A 15,561-nucleotide genomic window follows, 5' to 3' on the forward strand; every position below is an offset into this window, starting at 1 on the left:
AGAACGAAATAAAAAAAGAAAGAAAGAAGAAATCGTGACCGAGTTTGTGCCTTATCTGCCACACGCACCGCCCGAAACTTGCTATTGCTGCTCGTTCCATAGAGTTTCATACAAGAGAGGGGAAACTGGGGCTAGTGTCAACGCGAACATCGAGACGGCGCTTACGCTTCGATGAGAATGATGGGTAGTTATGGAACAGGATTGCGTAGTACCGAAACGGGCCTATGGCTGGGCAAATTGTTTTTTTTTTTTCGACGAAAAAACTTCTTGCCCGGGTCGCCGTTTACAAATTACATGGCGAACAAGAAAGTTAGTGACAAAAAACTGGTTTTGTACGGAATAAATGGCGCGTTTAAATAAACAGCACACGCGGAGTCGAGGAGGTTTGTGGAGTAGGTTTGCCATTTGCCGCCAACTAAAGCAGGACGCGGACTTCTTTAAAAACTATTTGCAAAATTTTCGGCGCTTGTAGTTTTTAATACCAAAAAAATGTTTTGTGCTCCTAAAAGAAACGAGACGGATTACCTTTGGAGGAGTTATTCTAGCCTGAATTAGTGACATTCATCAAGATCCGTTCCTATCAGCTGCCGGTATTGCTGGTCTACGCCGTAGGAGCCGGCATTCGCACGAAAAGTGTGGCTCTTCCAAGCAGTTCGCAACCATCGTCGGCTTCTAAAATCTAAAATCAAGCAGCGCCGAAACTCCTAATTCGCAAACAACTTCGCCGCACACAGCGCCGTCATTTGTGTTTTCGGGCTCGCAGTGCGGGCAATGAATGCAAAGCCCACCAGATTCGCAACTACTATATTTACTAAACATTTCCACTCAGGGCGGCATCAGTGCGCCTGCAACATTCAGTTCAAAGAGAAAGGTATTTTTCAGCGCTACTTCCAACATAAGCAAATGCGCCAAAACGAAAATGAAACTAGCTCCACGATTCAATCCATAATAACTTCCGAAAGCGATAGAATGTCCATCCGGATCCAGAACTACCCATCACGCCCATCGCGGCGGACGATGGCAGCGCCAGATTCCTCTCTAGTTGTTATTGCATAAAACTTTATGGCTCCATGCATGCCCTTATCAAGATGATGCGCTGTCGTTTGGGACGTGTGACGGGCAGAGCAGCTTCAGTCAGCTTATTTGAGGGCGCTGGTTTATGATGCGCACGGGAGCGCCGTCACGTGGTATTTTTATATTTCGCGGGGCTTCTTTATAAGTCAGAATAAATGAGTACGCAATTAGTTTGTAGCTGAAAATTCTTCAGATTGATGCCTCTCGTGGGTACGTACAAGTGCCTCATCGACACGTAAAGATCAAGGCAGTACTTCCAGATTTAGATCATTAATTACAGGTAATTAATGGTCTCATTAACGAAATATTACTCTCCGCTTCTCCACTGTGCTGGAAACCTTATGCATTACATTTTCTTCGAGCAACGCCTTTGCTTTTTTTTAAATCTTGGTGCATGATAGATGGGGAACCTTGTAGACACGACGCTTAATCGCATATAGCATATGCCAGTATTCTCCAGCATGACACTGGAGGACATTCCTTGAGCGGTTGTTCCGACCTTAATGGATGTGAAAGCGCTAGATACGCGCCTAAGGGTAACACGTGCCGTTTTAACCCGTTTGTTTTTGTTCGTCCTGTTCCAGTCGCTCTTTCCTATCGAGCTACCAAAGCACGACCACTCCCCAATCGGGGCAAATTGGGGCCATACCGGAAGTGGACGCTGTGAACGTCCACCGTTGCACTTTGCTATAACCCGGGGGCACTACGCCCGGCTTGGTCGGCCTACTTTTGATAACTGAATTTAAATTCGTTGGCAGAAAAGACAAAATTTAGTAAAATGACTATCGTTGAGGGCTCTCACGAAGGTACACAAATTGGGTTTAAACTACTAATGCATTTACTAGCACAGCGGCTGTGGCGCAAACTTGCCTAAATCATGTGAACGCTAAAGCCCCTTGAATTTTTTTTTTCCTGACGGTGTTTGTTTTAAAGGGACAAGACAAGTGGCGCGTGGGCACTCAGACGTCTTTTTCTGGTGTCCGCTGGCCATGCGTATCTTTCATTATCATTTTTCATTTTTCGTTTACCTCAGTTGGCGTTAGACGAAAATGTCCGCAATACACGATTTCAGGAGGAGGTCCCGGAGTTGGGGACCTCCTGCTATGCCAACTGTCAGGGACATAGGCTATAGGAAGAAATGGATCACTTACATACATATTATGATAGTATCATAAGCAAGAAGAATGCCACCAAATACACAAGACTACGAAAAAACTGTGGTTGATTCCTCTGTCATAGGAATCGGTAAAACACGAAAGTGAAATGCGCAGCGAAAACTGTAGCTGAGCATGATTTGCGGGTCGGCGGCTGTTTTGTGGATGTGCTCGGCGAGCGGCGTCCTTCTGACGGGTCGCTTCGGCAGATGTGTACTGCCGTCATTTCCGTCATGGATATGACGTCAGGCAAATCTTGGTGTTTCCCGGCATAAAACATTTTCGTGTTACAATATAAAACGAACAACCCTAATTATAACGTACTCTTTAGTCCTAAAGGTTGCTTCCCCACGAGAAGACCCTGTGTGCAGGGGTGCACCTTCTACAGGCCTTTTGCTTCGTTGTACTGGTATCATTTCCGTGATGGATATGACGTCAGTGAAATCTGTGTATCCCAGAATAAAACACTTTCGTGTTAAAAAAAAACAGAACAATGTACGAGCTTGAATTATGAAGTTATGAGTAAATAAAAAGCATATCCTCAGCAAACTACCTTCAGGTTGCTCCTTCCGCAGCTCCATTTATGCGCTGCCCCATTACCCCCAAAGGAAACGGGAATTTCGGAGTCCATGCATACGACAGCCGATCAGACACTGCTACACGTGCCGCAGCGGTCGAAGTACATCTTGAGAACTAGGACGCTTCTACAAATTGGTTGTCTCTGATATTTCCGTGCAGATACCTCTTCCGGAAAGGCCCACCTGAAATTTTCAAGGCTATGATCAAGCCGGTCGAAGAAGTACATTATTATTTGAGGCACTTTTTTGCGTGGAAAGTCGCGTTTCTGAACTGCGTAGCCTCCGCATAAAACATTACGTTCCTGGCTCGTCACCTTGTTTGTCTTTTGTTTTTAACAGGAGAAGAGGAGAAAAGTACTCTAGAAAAATAAGCGGATCGCAGTCATGGGCGGAAATCGACGTAACGCGAAGCTGTCGTCGTGGTGTACCTGGGTTGAAATGAACTTGCATGGGGCATTTTTTATAGCGTTTTCGAGTCTGGAGTGTTTGCTGACTTTTTCATAACGCTGAGTAGTGGCGAGTGCACCGTGAAATACGAGACACAGCGCGGAACGTTCAACGTCTCAATTTCTTTGGCGATGACGCCACCAGCTTCAAGCGCAGAGAACGTGACACGCGTGTGATATCGGGCTTCCTCCGGCACTGTATTCGCCAGTCTTCTCCGTCCGGCCCTTTGGGCGTCCTACGGGGAGTTCAGCGTTCTCTGGTGTATAAGTTCCCCAGGTGCCGCTTCCCCCAACCCCACCGGTCACTTTCCCGCTCCCGTTAACACGATACGCGGAACCTGGCGTTATCTGGTGTAAGATAAAAGCAAGCGACCCATCCGGCAAGAACGCTACAGCAGCAGCGGCAGTCTCACGGGAGACCGCGACAAGAGTGTAACTAAACGCTGCCTTAAGAGATAGGACTAACTTTTGGGGAACGCTTAGAAGACAAAAATATTTCCCGCTGTGCAACTTGCTCGGCTTCTACCCTTTATTACATCCATAGCCGTTGTGAAGCTCGACGCCGTAATAACCACTGAAGACAGCATGAAATGTGAACTAACAACCATTTTGGTCCAGGGAGGCCCTGTTGAAACAAGGTTTGGCCATTCCACTGTCGGGGTATCTTAAGAAGCCACGCGTCATGAAAAAGCACGCGAAGTCGAGGGGAAAGCGATACCCTGGAGAGCCTTTTCTACTTCCTTTCTAGTTACTAGTGGGCTGTCGCAAGCTAAGCTTTTACGCTCACTAGTTTCCCATCGTCTAACGTCTCTGGCTTGTAGCCTGGTATAGAATGGTTCTGCTACTTTTATTATCTCGTCCGGGTTATTGTGCGTAATGTTACCCTACTCGTGTCTGAGGGCGTACATTTTGTCTTTGCCGATATCTAGCTTCCTCTTAGTAGCTTTTAAGATTCCTCGAATTTCCAGCGTTTATACATAAAAAACATTTTAAATGCAGAGCATTTCAGTAACTCACGATGTCACCCGCGTTGACGTCTGTAGTCCGCACCGCACCCCTCCCTACTATATAAAAAAAATACTATCCGGCGCCCGGTTTCGTTCCCTCGACCCTGCGGGCGGAACGCAATGTACATGGTGCTCTACCCACTGCGCCACAAAGCCGACACAGAATGGGACGCTGCGAACGCGCCTTATATCGTTGACTCATTCAAATTACTGCTGACGAGAGCTCTCTGTTCAGCAGTTGCCACAAGTGCAACAACATTAACGTAACGCAAACTACTTGACGTCGTGCGCCCCCGGAAATGCTCTGCATTTGATCGTGCCCCTCGCGAGGGGGATGTTTCACTGCGTCTTATCTCGGTCGCGGGACCCGTGGCGCCATCTGGCGGAGGCGCGGCACAACTCGTAGCACTTTCTTTGAAAAAGCGCCTCAAAAGCGCGGCAAATATGAAATAGGGATGACGCGCTTTCGAGGCAATCCGCCGACGCGGCTGCTTTGTGTACAGACTCGGCGGCGAGCGTCCCGGGATTCTGGTGCCGACCGATTTTTTGCTAGGGTTTTCTACCTGTCTTGTTTCTTTTAAGATGTTTTTTAAGTAAATGCTATCCAACTAACCAAACTTCCAACCTTTTGCAGCTGCTAACAATGAACGATGCATGAGTTAAATAAATCGGCTCAACTGCTCCGCTAACATTGTCACCACAATTAAAGTCATTCTCTTTCTCCACGCAAAAAAACTTCATCCCAACATTGCAATGCCTATACTGTACAAACTAAGGAAATGTGTCCATGGTCTTATCCTAACATTACAAAGTGTTTAGATACGTGAATTACAGATACGCGAATTACTGGTGGCAACTTGATGCGATACAATGTCCGCATTTGTTAGAATCCTAAGATTAAGAAAAAGGATGGTGTCATGAGTAGAGACCGGAACTTTACGCAAAATGCCTATTTGCCCCTTGAGTACGTATCAAGCCTATTTAACTTATAAGCATGAACCAAGGGAAGAGGTGGTAGAAAAAGTTCGTTGTGCCTATAAGTGCTTATTTGGACTACATAGGCTTTTTAGCGCCTTTTTGATTATATGGGCCTATGTGGGCTTTTTAGCGCCCACAAATGCCCTTTTTGTGTTATATCTCCCTTTTTTTCGTTTTTCGAGTCGTTGTTCCTCAAGGACTGTTCTCGCTTCAGAAGCCCGCAACTGGGTGTTTGAAGCACACCATTTTGCGAGACAAATCTGCGAGCCGTGCCGACAACGCCGAAAAAGGAAAGCCCGGCACGAGCCACCGCCACCTCGACCTCGCCACATCGACCGAGCCGCCAGAGACCGTACGCAGCGACACAACCGCTAACCCGACGCCGCCGCGCTATCCACACGAGCCGTTTTGTTCTGACGCGCTATGTCCGCGGACCTACAGCGAAAACTTTTGCTCATGTGCCCTATTCAATTCTAACGCAATAAAAGCAAGCAAGGAAGAAAATGAACGCGACACAGCCGCTCACCGGCCACTGTAGGTCAACAACGCCCCCCGGGGAAAAACCACGTGCAAACCTGTCATATAAAATTTTAAGGTGACGCAACGAACACGTGCACAGTCATGTGCAGATCCCGGGAACACCACCGGACAGCAAGATGCAGGATATGTCATCCTCGATTTACCAGTCCTGGATGGCCCGCGGGTAGCCCGAGACAGCGTTTGAGCCGGGAGTCCCTTAGAAGTGCATGGGAAAACCAAGCACTGGATTGCGCCCCGGGCAGTCGAGGAGGCCCATTGTAGGACTGAGAAGGAACGAGAAACGGAGCTTGTATCATTGAGCGGCTGGACACTTTTCAAGTACTCTCATCGTGACAGCCGTCATTTGCCGCGCCGGGTAGCCTTCAAGAGCATTTGGAAGCCTATCAATGAGGAAATTAGTTTCCAAGAATCTTGCGTGCTGTCTGATATTGATAATTGGTATATAGTGCAAGGTTCCCGATTGGTGTTATTTCCGAAGCTTACCTAGACATCTGCTCCTGCAGAACAGAATAGCTCAGTAATTTGTACGGCGTTATTGCACTTCCCTGTACTATTCACAGGATTCATCGGTGCTGCGAAGAGCTGAGGAGGTCGTTTTGCCCTGTAAAAGAATAAATATCTGCCGTTAAGATCTTCAAGGTACAGTTGTGTCTTCATCCAACAGTTACCGATTGTGCATTTCCCACAAGAGCCCGTTGTTAACCCAAAAAAACTCGGCTAAATGCGGAAAACTGCTGCAAAACGCTCGGCCGTGTATATTAACAGTTTTCAGTCGACAAAAACGTCTCAGCCTAAATTATTTACACCCCGCTACAATTTAACGTGCCTTGGCGCATTCGAGTGCTTATTTCTGACTCTGAGCAGAAAGCGTTTCCACAGCTGGGAGCTTGGCCGCCACAATGACCCAGAATGCTGACCTCGTTTCAAAGGTCCATGACAGATACACCACCATCCCCGAAGGACCGGTTGCTGATAGAACCCTTCCTGTCTGACAATCTGCAATTCTGTCTGACATAAAATAACTGAATTTTCTGTGCTTAAAGAACTCGCGTAGGCTCTGAGCAGCAAACATTAGGATGTTCCAAATGGAAGCAGGCCATGGAGCGTCCCGAAGTATAAGCCGATAGCCTTCAGTGAACGTTTAGTGTTTTTTTTTTTTTTCGCGCGTTCACCAACTGAAACGAGCCACAACTTCAAGCAGCAAATCGTTGAGATGGGTATGGTTTTTCATGGCTTTCAAGCCTTTAATTTTTATCGAATAGCCCTGCATTTCATGTAAATGTTTTAAATTAGCAAATAGTGTGTGGATTATTTTCACGAACAAAATAACATTAGTTTCCCACGGTCCGCTTGTCCGCTGTTTTGTCATAATGTCATAAAATACGCCAGTGAAGTAAATACGAATTGAGCCTGTGTGTGCCTAAACAAAGTATTTGGGACCTATATTGGCCTAAATGGCACTTCTCAGTGCCTATTATAGGCGCCTCAAATCTTGATTTTTCGTGCCTTAAGTTACAGGAGATTTTGCGAACTACCCGATTTCGACCTTGAGAGGGTGGCGCTATGTGCGAGTTGTTTGTGAGATCATGTCAAGACGCAAAACAGTACGTTATATGGCTGTGCGAAAACAGCAGAACACGTGGTTGTTGGAGTAATCTTCTAGAAATCAGTAATGCCGTGCTTTATTTGGGTCATGTCGTCATGTACATTTTTTTTTCTAAACTAGGTAGTGTGCACTGCCAAACTGCTGAAAACTGTCAAGTTACATTTTGGGTTATGGTATATGCTATATCGTCTGCGTAAGTAGTTGAGCCTTAGAGGGAAGCGGTAAGAAGCAACAGTCAATTATTAATTTTCGATTTTGCCCCGAAGCTATAGTTCTGGTGATTGTGTAACCGTGTTTCCTGCCTATTTTTTTTAGCCAGGTACTTGTAATCTCTCTTTACAAATTTTCACCGCAAAGCAGCTAACGCTTTCCTCTGTTGTCGATTGATTGATTATGAGGTTCAACCCGCCCCGGCGGCTCAGTGGCTATAGCGTTGAGCTGCTGAGCCAAAGAAGCGGGTTCCATTCCTGGCCGCGGCGGCCGCTTTTCTGATGTAGGCGAAAAGCAAAAACGCCCGCGCGTTCAATTTTTTCGGCGCACGTTAAAGATCCCTAGGTGGTCAGAATTAATCCGGAACCCTCAACTACGGCGCGCCTCATCGCCTGTGCAGCGTCGGCGCGTTAAACCCCACAATCAATCAATCAATCAATCAATCAATCAATCAATCAATCAATCAATCAATCAATCAATCAATCAATCAATCAATCAATCAATCAATCAATCAATATGAAGTGTAACGCGCCGACCCTACCCAGGCGATAAGGCGGGCCGTAGTGTAGGGCTCTGGATTAATTTTGACCGCCTGAGGATCTTTCGCGTGTGCTGAAATCTCGAACACACGGGCGTTTTTGCTTTTCGCCTCCACCAGAAAAGCGGCCGCCGCGGCCGGGAATGGAACCCGCGTCCTTGGGCTCAGCAGCACAACGTCCTGCCACTGAGCCACCGCGGCGGGTGCTTTCCTCGGTTTTCAAACCCAGTGCTTCAAAAAGGAGGACTTTCCTTCCATGTTGAAATCGCACTCGATTTTCTAAGTTTTCCGATTATTTCATTGACATTCGATCAAAGAATCCGCACGAAGATGAAGTGGAAGGTAGGAATAAGAGAACGGTTGCGACGGGAGGAGCGAAGAGGACCCGCGGATGGACAAGGAGAGGTTCAGGTAAAGGAGAGGGCAGAGAAAGACCATTACTGGTGAATGCGAAGGCAGGGGGACGCGCTATGTGGCAGGGAAGGACGAGACGTCATCGTCTTTCTACTTAATTTGCAGCGGAGCAAGCTCATACGCGGCCAGTGTTTTGTTTTGTTTTGCAATATTTACAAGAAAATCAAAAGCGAAATGTACGGCGACAACATGCGCTCTTAATTACGGGCAGCTTCGCTGCTCACCTGTCGGTTCCTTTGGCGAGAATTTAAAAAGAAAGTGGAAGTGGATGTGGCTCTGTTAGAACATGCATGTCATCCTTCAAAAAATAAGTGAAGTTTCCCGGAAGAGTGGCATGTTTTTCGTTTCTTTTTTTTTTTTTACCAAGTCTTATTCATTTTATTCTTGCGCTGTATTTTATTAAGGCACGCCGCCCCTGACTTTTACCGTCCAATCAAAATATACCGCGCGACTTCCGACTGGTAAGAACGGCCACTTAACTTCGCGAAAAAATAAACAAAACATCGAGTGCACAAGTTCGCTCCGACTCAAATTAAGCCACGAGCTCGAATATAGGAAATGAATATTAACGTCATCATACTCCAAGCGACTCATAAGCCCTGTAGAAAAGTTGGAACTTATTTATGGCGGAGGTAGCAGCGTAGGTGGGTGAAGCTTGATTTTCATATAGCTTGAGCGTAGCTTCATTAAAGGGAAAGGGCAAAGCCATTTCAGTCAGGCGGGTAGTGCATGTAAACAGCGGTGCTTGTTTACACACGAACGTCAACGTATTCCGTGTTAATCAGCTGCCTTGTAAGGTAACGGCTAATGTGTTGTGAGTTTTTGTTGATTCTGATGAATCTTTGATTTTTTCTTTTTTTTTATTCCTCGCATTAACTAACCCTTTGTAAAAACAGTGCACCGATATGGATGCGTTTTTTTTTTGTTTACATAAAAGCTCGACGGAGGAAACTTTCTCGTTCTGCTCTTCACTATTTTTGTTCTGTAAATAAAAACACCATAAAATATGTAATGCGCAGTTTTATGAAAACTTCCCCGATACTTTCGAGTCTGAGGGGACGTGTCTGCTGGGTCAATATTTAGTTTTAATTGGGTGCTCACAATAGAGGGAGGTTAAGCTGGTTCCCGCTGGTTACCGGACTCCGCAAAAGTATGGCGTAGCTTCATTTTGGTGGAATACAGAAGCGCTCAAACAAACAAGGACGAAGGAAGAAGTAGACAGCACGGCGCTTACTCGCAACTACTCGTTTATTGAAAAACATACAAATAACACATACCAACTAGCCCAACTTTCCGTTCTTCTGCCGTAGCTTCCCTTTGTGAATATACCGACGGAAATGGACGCGGATCGGTTATGAGGTGGCTGACTCTATCCTGGAACGGCCGCAGCGACGATGAAAACTTTTCACCGAAAGTCAGCTCGGGGTGGTAGTTACACAATGTCAACACGAACGAAGAAACTTCCGGTGTGTTTTTAAGGCTAGAGGAGCCTTACCCAAGAAGAAGAAGAAGAAGAAGAACAACAACAACAACAACAACAGCAACAACAACGATATAGTATGATCACTCCTTGTATAAGAATATCTGTCAATATCCGCGCCTGCGTGGCGCGCTTTACTGCTGCCGGCTGGAGCATTGCTGTCGACTTTTATTCCAATCTAACTTTTAGTTGACTAAAAACAAACCGGCTACAAGTTTGCTACGAAAACAAACCATACTTCGCCCTCTAACCCCGCCGTTAAAATGTTATAGTCGTGCATTTACCGCGACGTAATTCTTAAGGCAACGGCACCTCAATCTTCAAAATTTGTACAAAGAATTTTACAGAATTCCTTAAAATTTCCTCGTTTTGAATTCATCTAAGCTAAGCCTAAATGGTCTCAATGTTTGTCACCGAATTAATTCACGCCGAAACAAATACTACCGGGATAATCGACGCAACCATGCGAAACCGCGCATCAAAACACCCTTTCTAGCCTTCAAAACGCCACTTAAAACTCCAGCAAAAACAAGGTGTCGGTGCAAAGTTAAATCCGCATGCTAAGCCACTATCTTAACGCAGATACCTACCTCCGTTTTATTCCTAATGGGAGAGCTAGATGGAAGGGTACGAGCGGGAGGTACTGGAAGAGGAGAGGACAGGGTCGTTGAAGACGACATTTGCAGTGGAGCAAGTAAATACGCACCAATTCTTTTCTTTTGTAGCGTGAGCTACACTGGCCCAGGTTGAGAAGTTTTGTGTGGCTCCTGGAGAGACGTTCTGCGCATGCGCGAGGAGAAGTGACGTCACACGGCGCACAGAACGTTGCTCGCTGCCCGGCGTCTCTCACACACCCCACGCGCCCGGTGTCTTCGCCGACCTCCGTTCCGCATGTGGCGGGGGGGGGGGTGATTTATTAACCAAGGAGGGAAGAGAAAAGGCCTGGGGATATTGTTGAACTCAACGGGGAGTTCACCCTCATACGACCCAGTCCAGGGAAGGGGATTGGGGCTTCAAAGGATAGGAAGAGACAAGGGGGAAGAGAAGAGCGGTAGGAGACTGGGAGATAGTCTATATCGCGTTCGTTTAGTCTATGACTCGATGGCTACAAACGCAGCGCTAGTCCTGTTGTAACCAGGAAGTTGACTACGTGCTGGAAGACCTCCCGTCGGATGGCGTCCGGTCCCGTGGGGAACAGGAAGTCTTCTAGCTTGTGGCTTGGGGCACCGAGTCGCTGGAGTTCGGCCCGGAGTTGTGCTCTTGCGGTGTCGTGCTGCGGGCAAGAGCACAGCAAGTGCTCTAGCGTCTCAGGCTCTGGGCAGTCGGCGCAGGTGGGGGATGCTCGGCGGCCTTGGTGGTGCAAGCGCGCTCCCACGTTGCAGCAATTGAGCCGCAGGCGAAGAAGGAGCGACCGGGCGTCTCTGCTAATGCGTCCGGGCAAGACCCGTGGGGCCTGGCCACTGACTACTCGGGAATCTGGATGCATGGCCTCCACCACTCGTGCCAGGATAGTCCTTGCAGCGTCAAATGACACCACATCCCGGGAGGCTGGAACCCCTGCCTGGCGAGCAGCACCTTTGGCCAAGGCGTCTGCAACCTCGTTGCCGATTATGTTCACGTGCGATGGCAGCCAGTGAAGTCGCAGTGGACACCCCTGCGCTTCCACCGCATGAAGCTTGGCCGCCAGCGATCGCTCAACGTAGCCGCTAGAGCTGGCTGGCTGTTCGGCGGCACGCAGACGGAGGAGGGCAGACCGTGAGTCAGTCAGGATGATGGCCCCCCGGGCCTGGGTGCCCTGCCTGAGAAGAAGATCTGCAGCCAAGTGGAGTCCAGCCAGCTCTGCGTGGGTGGATGAGGCAGGGAAGGGCAGGCTGCACACCTGGCTGATGCCGAGTTCTAGGGCCGTGCAGGAGGCTCCGGCTCTGCCCATCGACTGTTGTACAGATCCATCCGTGTACACTTGCAGATGTCCGGCAGCGTCGCCCTGTATCAGGGCAGCCACCTCTTGGTGGACGGCCTGGGGTGGAGTCGACCTCTTACTACGGACCCCCGGCAATGTGGTGACAATGCGTAGAGCCTGCCCCGTGCCTGGGGGTGGTGGCTCCAGGCGTGGCCGCTGCGGCAACGCGATGTGGCTCTCGTACGTACTGAGCAGCATGCCCATCCGAGAGTTGAGCCGGCTGCGGTAGCGCTCAAGGAGTGCCACGCCGTCAGGTGTGCCCTGCAGGCGGTGGATGTGGTGGAGACCCACCTGCAGGGCCCGCATCTGGATGGGCCAGAAGCCTGCCTCCGTGTATGTCGCCGCCACCGGAGATGTGCTCGGAAGGCCCAAGCAGAGGCGGATAGCCCGGCGCTGATCCACCTCCAGCTCCTCCCACCGGCGCGGCTTTAGTTCCACTAAAGGCAGAGCATAGAGGACGGCGGACGATGCCATCCCGTGGAACACCTTCAGGGCTACGGTGTGTGTGCAGCCCTGTCCATGCGCCAGCAGCTTCCGCACGCCCTGGTGGACCCTCGTTGTGCGTTTCCGAAGCGCCTTCACCGCAGGTAGCCCGGACAACTGGCAGTCGACCAGGAGCCCCAGATACTTGGCGCTAGTGCACCACGGAAGAGTCTGACCGTTCAAGGTGAGCGGCGGTGTCGTCTTGCGTGCTCTGTAGCCCCTCGAGTGGAAGATCATGGCCTGCGTTTTCGTCTCGGAGAGCTGCAGGCCACGGCTTGTCAGGAAGGCGGCGACTGCCCACAGCACCCCCTGGAGACACGCCTTCACCTTGGAGAGTAGCCTCGTTGGTCCGTGCGCCCAGATAGCGATGTCGTCAGCATAGACTCCCATTCCCACTGGAAATGCAAGCCCAGCTGGGATGCAGTCCGGGAGTGGAGCCAGGACGAGGTTGAAAAGGAATGGGCTGAGCACACTCCCCTGGGGAACCCCCGAGCTGACATCTCTTGGGCTGCTCGTTGCTCGGCCCACCCTGACTCGTAGGGTCCGGTTAGTCAGGAACGCCCTCACGTATCTTTGGAGGTGCCCCGAAACGCCCATGCTGTCCAGGGCGTCCAGGATGGCCATGTGAGGGACGGAGTCGAAGGCCGACTTCATGTCCAGCAGGAGCAAGAAGGCCACCTCCTTGTCGTGGCGGGCCTGCTCCAGCATAGACACCACATCTCCCAGGGAGTCAGCCGTGCAGCGGTGGCGCCTGAAACCGCTTTGCTGCTCCTTGAAGACGCCCCGACGATCAGCAATCCACTGGAGGCGGGCCAGGATCGTGTTCTCCATCAGCTTTCCCGCCGCGGACGTCAGGGAGACCGGCCGGTACGATGCAGGCTCGGTGGGCGGCCTACCGACCTTCAGCATCGGCCTGACTAGGGCCACCCGCCAAGTAGGTGGAAGGCTGCCCTCTCTCCACACCTGGTTGAAGAGCTGTAGCAGCGGCTGCAGCTGGGTGATGTCCAGGTTCCGGAGCATTTGGTATGTCACCCCGTCAAAACCAGGGGCGCTTCGCCGCTTGGGGCATCGATTCAGGGCGGCCCGCAGTTCCCAGAGTGTGATGTCACCACTACAAATGGCCACCACTTGCGGGTCCTGGGGAGCCACCGGAAACACGTGCACCTGGACTTCAGCGGCGGGTAGAGCCGGGGTGAACTGGTCGGCTAGCCGCTCTGCCAATGCCTCCTCAGTGATGCGCAAGGAAATAGCGGAGGCCAGCAGGGGGTGCCGGTTGGTGACGGAAGGCTGGAGAAGGGCCCGGAAGACTCTCCAAGCTTTGGCCGGATCTCTACGTGAGTCCATGGAGAAGCAGAGCGACTCCCAGCTCTGCCTCCGCCGCTGCTTGGCTCTCCTCCTGCACTGTGCATCCACCCGCCGGTACGCCGTCCAGTCTTCCGGACGCCTGCTCCGGATGGCCCGCCGTTGCAGCTGGTTGCGCCTAGCCCGGAGTCTCAGGAGCTCCAGGTCCGGTAGTGCCGTGTAGAGGGGTACCTCCCCCCGCAATGTCGCCTTGTTGGCGCTCTGCACGACAGCTGCCAGGAAATCGGGCTCTGGGTCCTCCAGACGCTCTGCCATCTCCTTGCGGTAGGCGGTCCAGTTGGTAACGGCGTAGACCCTGGTGTCTGCCCGCCTGCGATCGCCCCTGGGGGTGACCAGGATGGGGTAGTGGTCAGATCCCCAGGTGCTGGTGGCGGTTTCCCAGGTGTAGGCACACCGCTGGGACACCAGTGTGACGTCAATGTGAGACAGCTGGACCGTGCCCAAGGGACCAGGGCGGGTGAAGGTGGGGCTGCCTGTGTTGGCCACGAGCAGGCCGCAGGCTGTGGTAGCATCGAGTAACTCTCGCCCCCTGCGGGTGGTGCGGGGCCTGCCCCAGGCTGAGTTGTGCGCGTTAAAATCTCCGCACACGACAACGTCCGTGCCCAGGTGGGCCCGCAGCCGTCCCACTGCTGTGGCATCCCAGGGCCGCGTTGGACGTTCCCGCAGCCTCGCGAGGCTCATGGCCTCCTACAAGGACATTCTTCAGCAGCAGCAGCGTGCCCAGCAGATAGTGGGGATGCTTCAAGGCAAGCCTGCATCTGTGCTCGTCGCGCACCAAGCCGAGCCGACCCAGGTTACGGCCGATGTTTGCGCTGCCACACCACCCCCCATGTGTGTCGGTGCTGTGAACTATCCGCATGTGGCGGCCCGGTCCACTTGATGATCATGCGAGGGGTGGCCGGGTTTGGAACCGATGGCTCGTGCGTCGCAGAAACACCGGCGTGCGCCTATGGAACCAGCTTAGCTCTGGGGCGATTGGTGACACTGCGCCGGAGCCGCTTGGTAAATATACGTGTGTCACATTATGCGTATACCGTGTGTGTGTCATTGAAGGAGCAGTAAGCATGATAATCAAGCTAATCCTAGATCACCAGGAAAGCTTTGAATAACCAGCTGAACCTTAGCTCACGCTACGCATAGCCTGGCATAGCCGAGCTAATCCACTGCTAATTTTTTTGCCTTCCTTTAACTGATTTTAGCTGTGAATTTTATGTTGCTTTTTAACAAAGTATTGCAATAATAGTCACCAATAACTGGGAGATAAAGTGTAGTATGTATAACGAACCCTTTGAGATGGTTGCTGAAATCCCCCCCAGAGAAATATTGTTACAAGGAAATGAAACATTGTGCCAGATAGTTAGAGCTATCGTTTAACTCATCTTGCGCTTCTCTTCAGTGGAACTAAGTGAGTCGAACAACGCGGCTAACGCAAGTGTAATGCTGTTTGGAGAGGATACCATTACCAACCCAAAATAAAGCAACCGAAGAAAGGTGAAGTAGGCAGTAGGCAAGGCAGTAGGAAATGCAGTAGGCAAGAAAACACTTCCCTACTGCATTTTAATAAACTTCTTCTTCTTCTTAAAAAAAAGCAAATAATAAATGAAAGTTCAGGAAGATATATAGGCAACCGCCCCCAACAACGTCCGCAACGCTATATTCGGCGTTTTTCAATCGAAACATTTCAGTGATACCTAAACACATTCCGGGGGCGAAGCTGAAAAAAGAGACCGA

The sequence above is a fragment of the Haemaphysalis longicornis genome, unplaced genomic scaffold, assembly GCF_048455015.1.
Source record: "Haemaphysalis longicornis isolate Haplotype H1 unplaced genomic scaffold, Haemaphysalis longicornis Haplotype H1 scaffold_4, whole genome shotgun sequence".
NCBI classification, from domain to species: Eukaryota; Metazoa; Arthropoda; class Arachnida; order Ixodida; family Ixodidae; genus Haemaphysalis; species Haemaphysalis longicornis.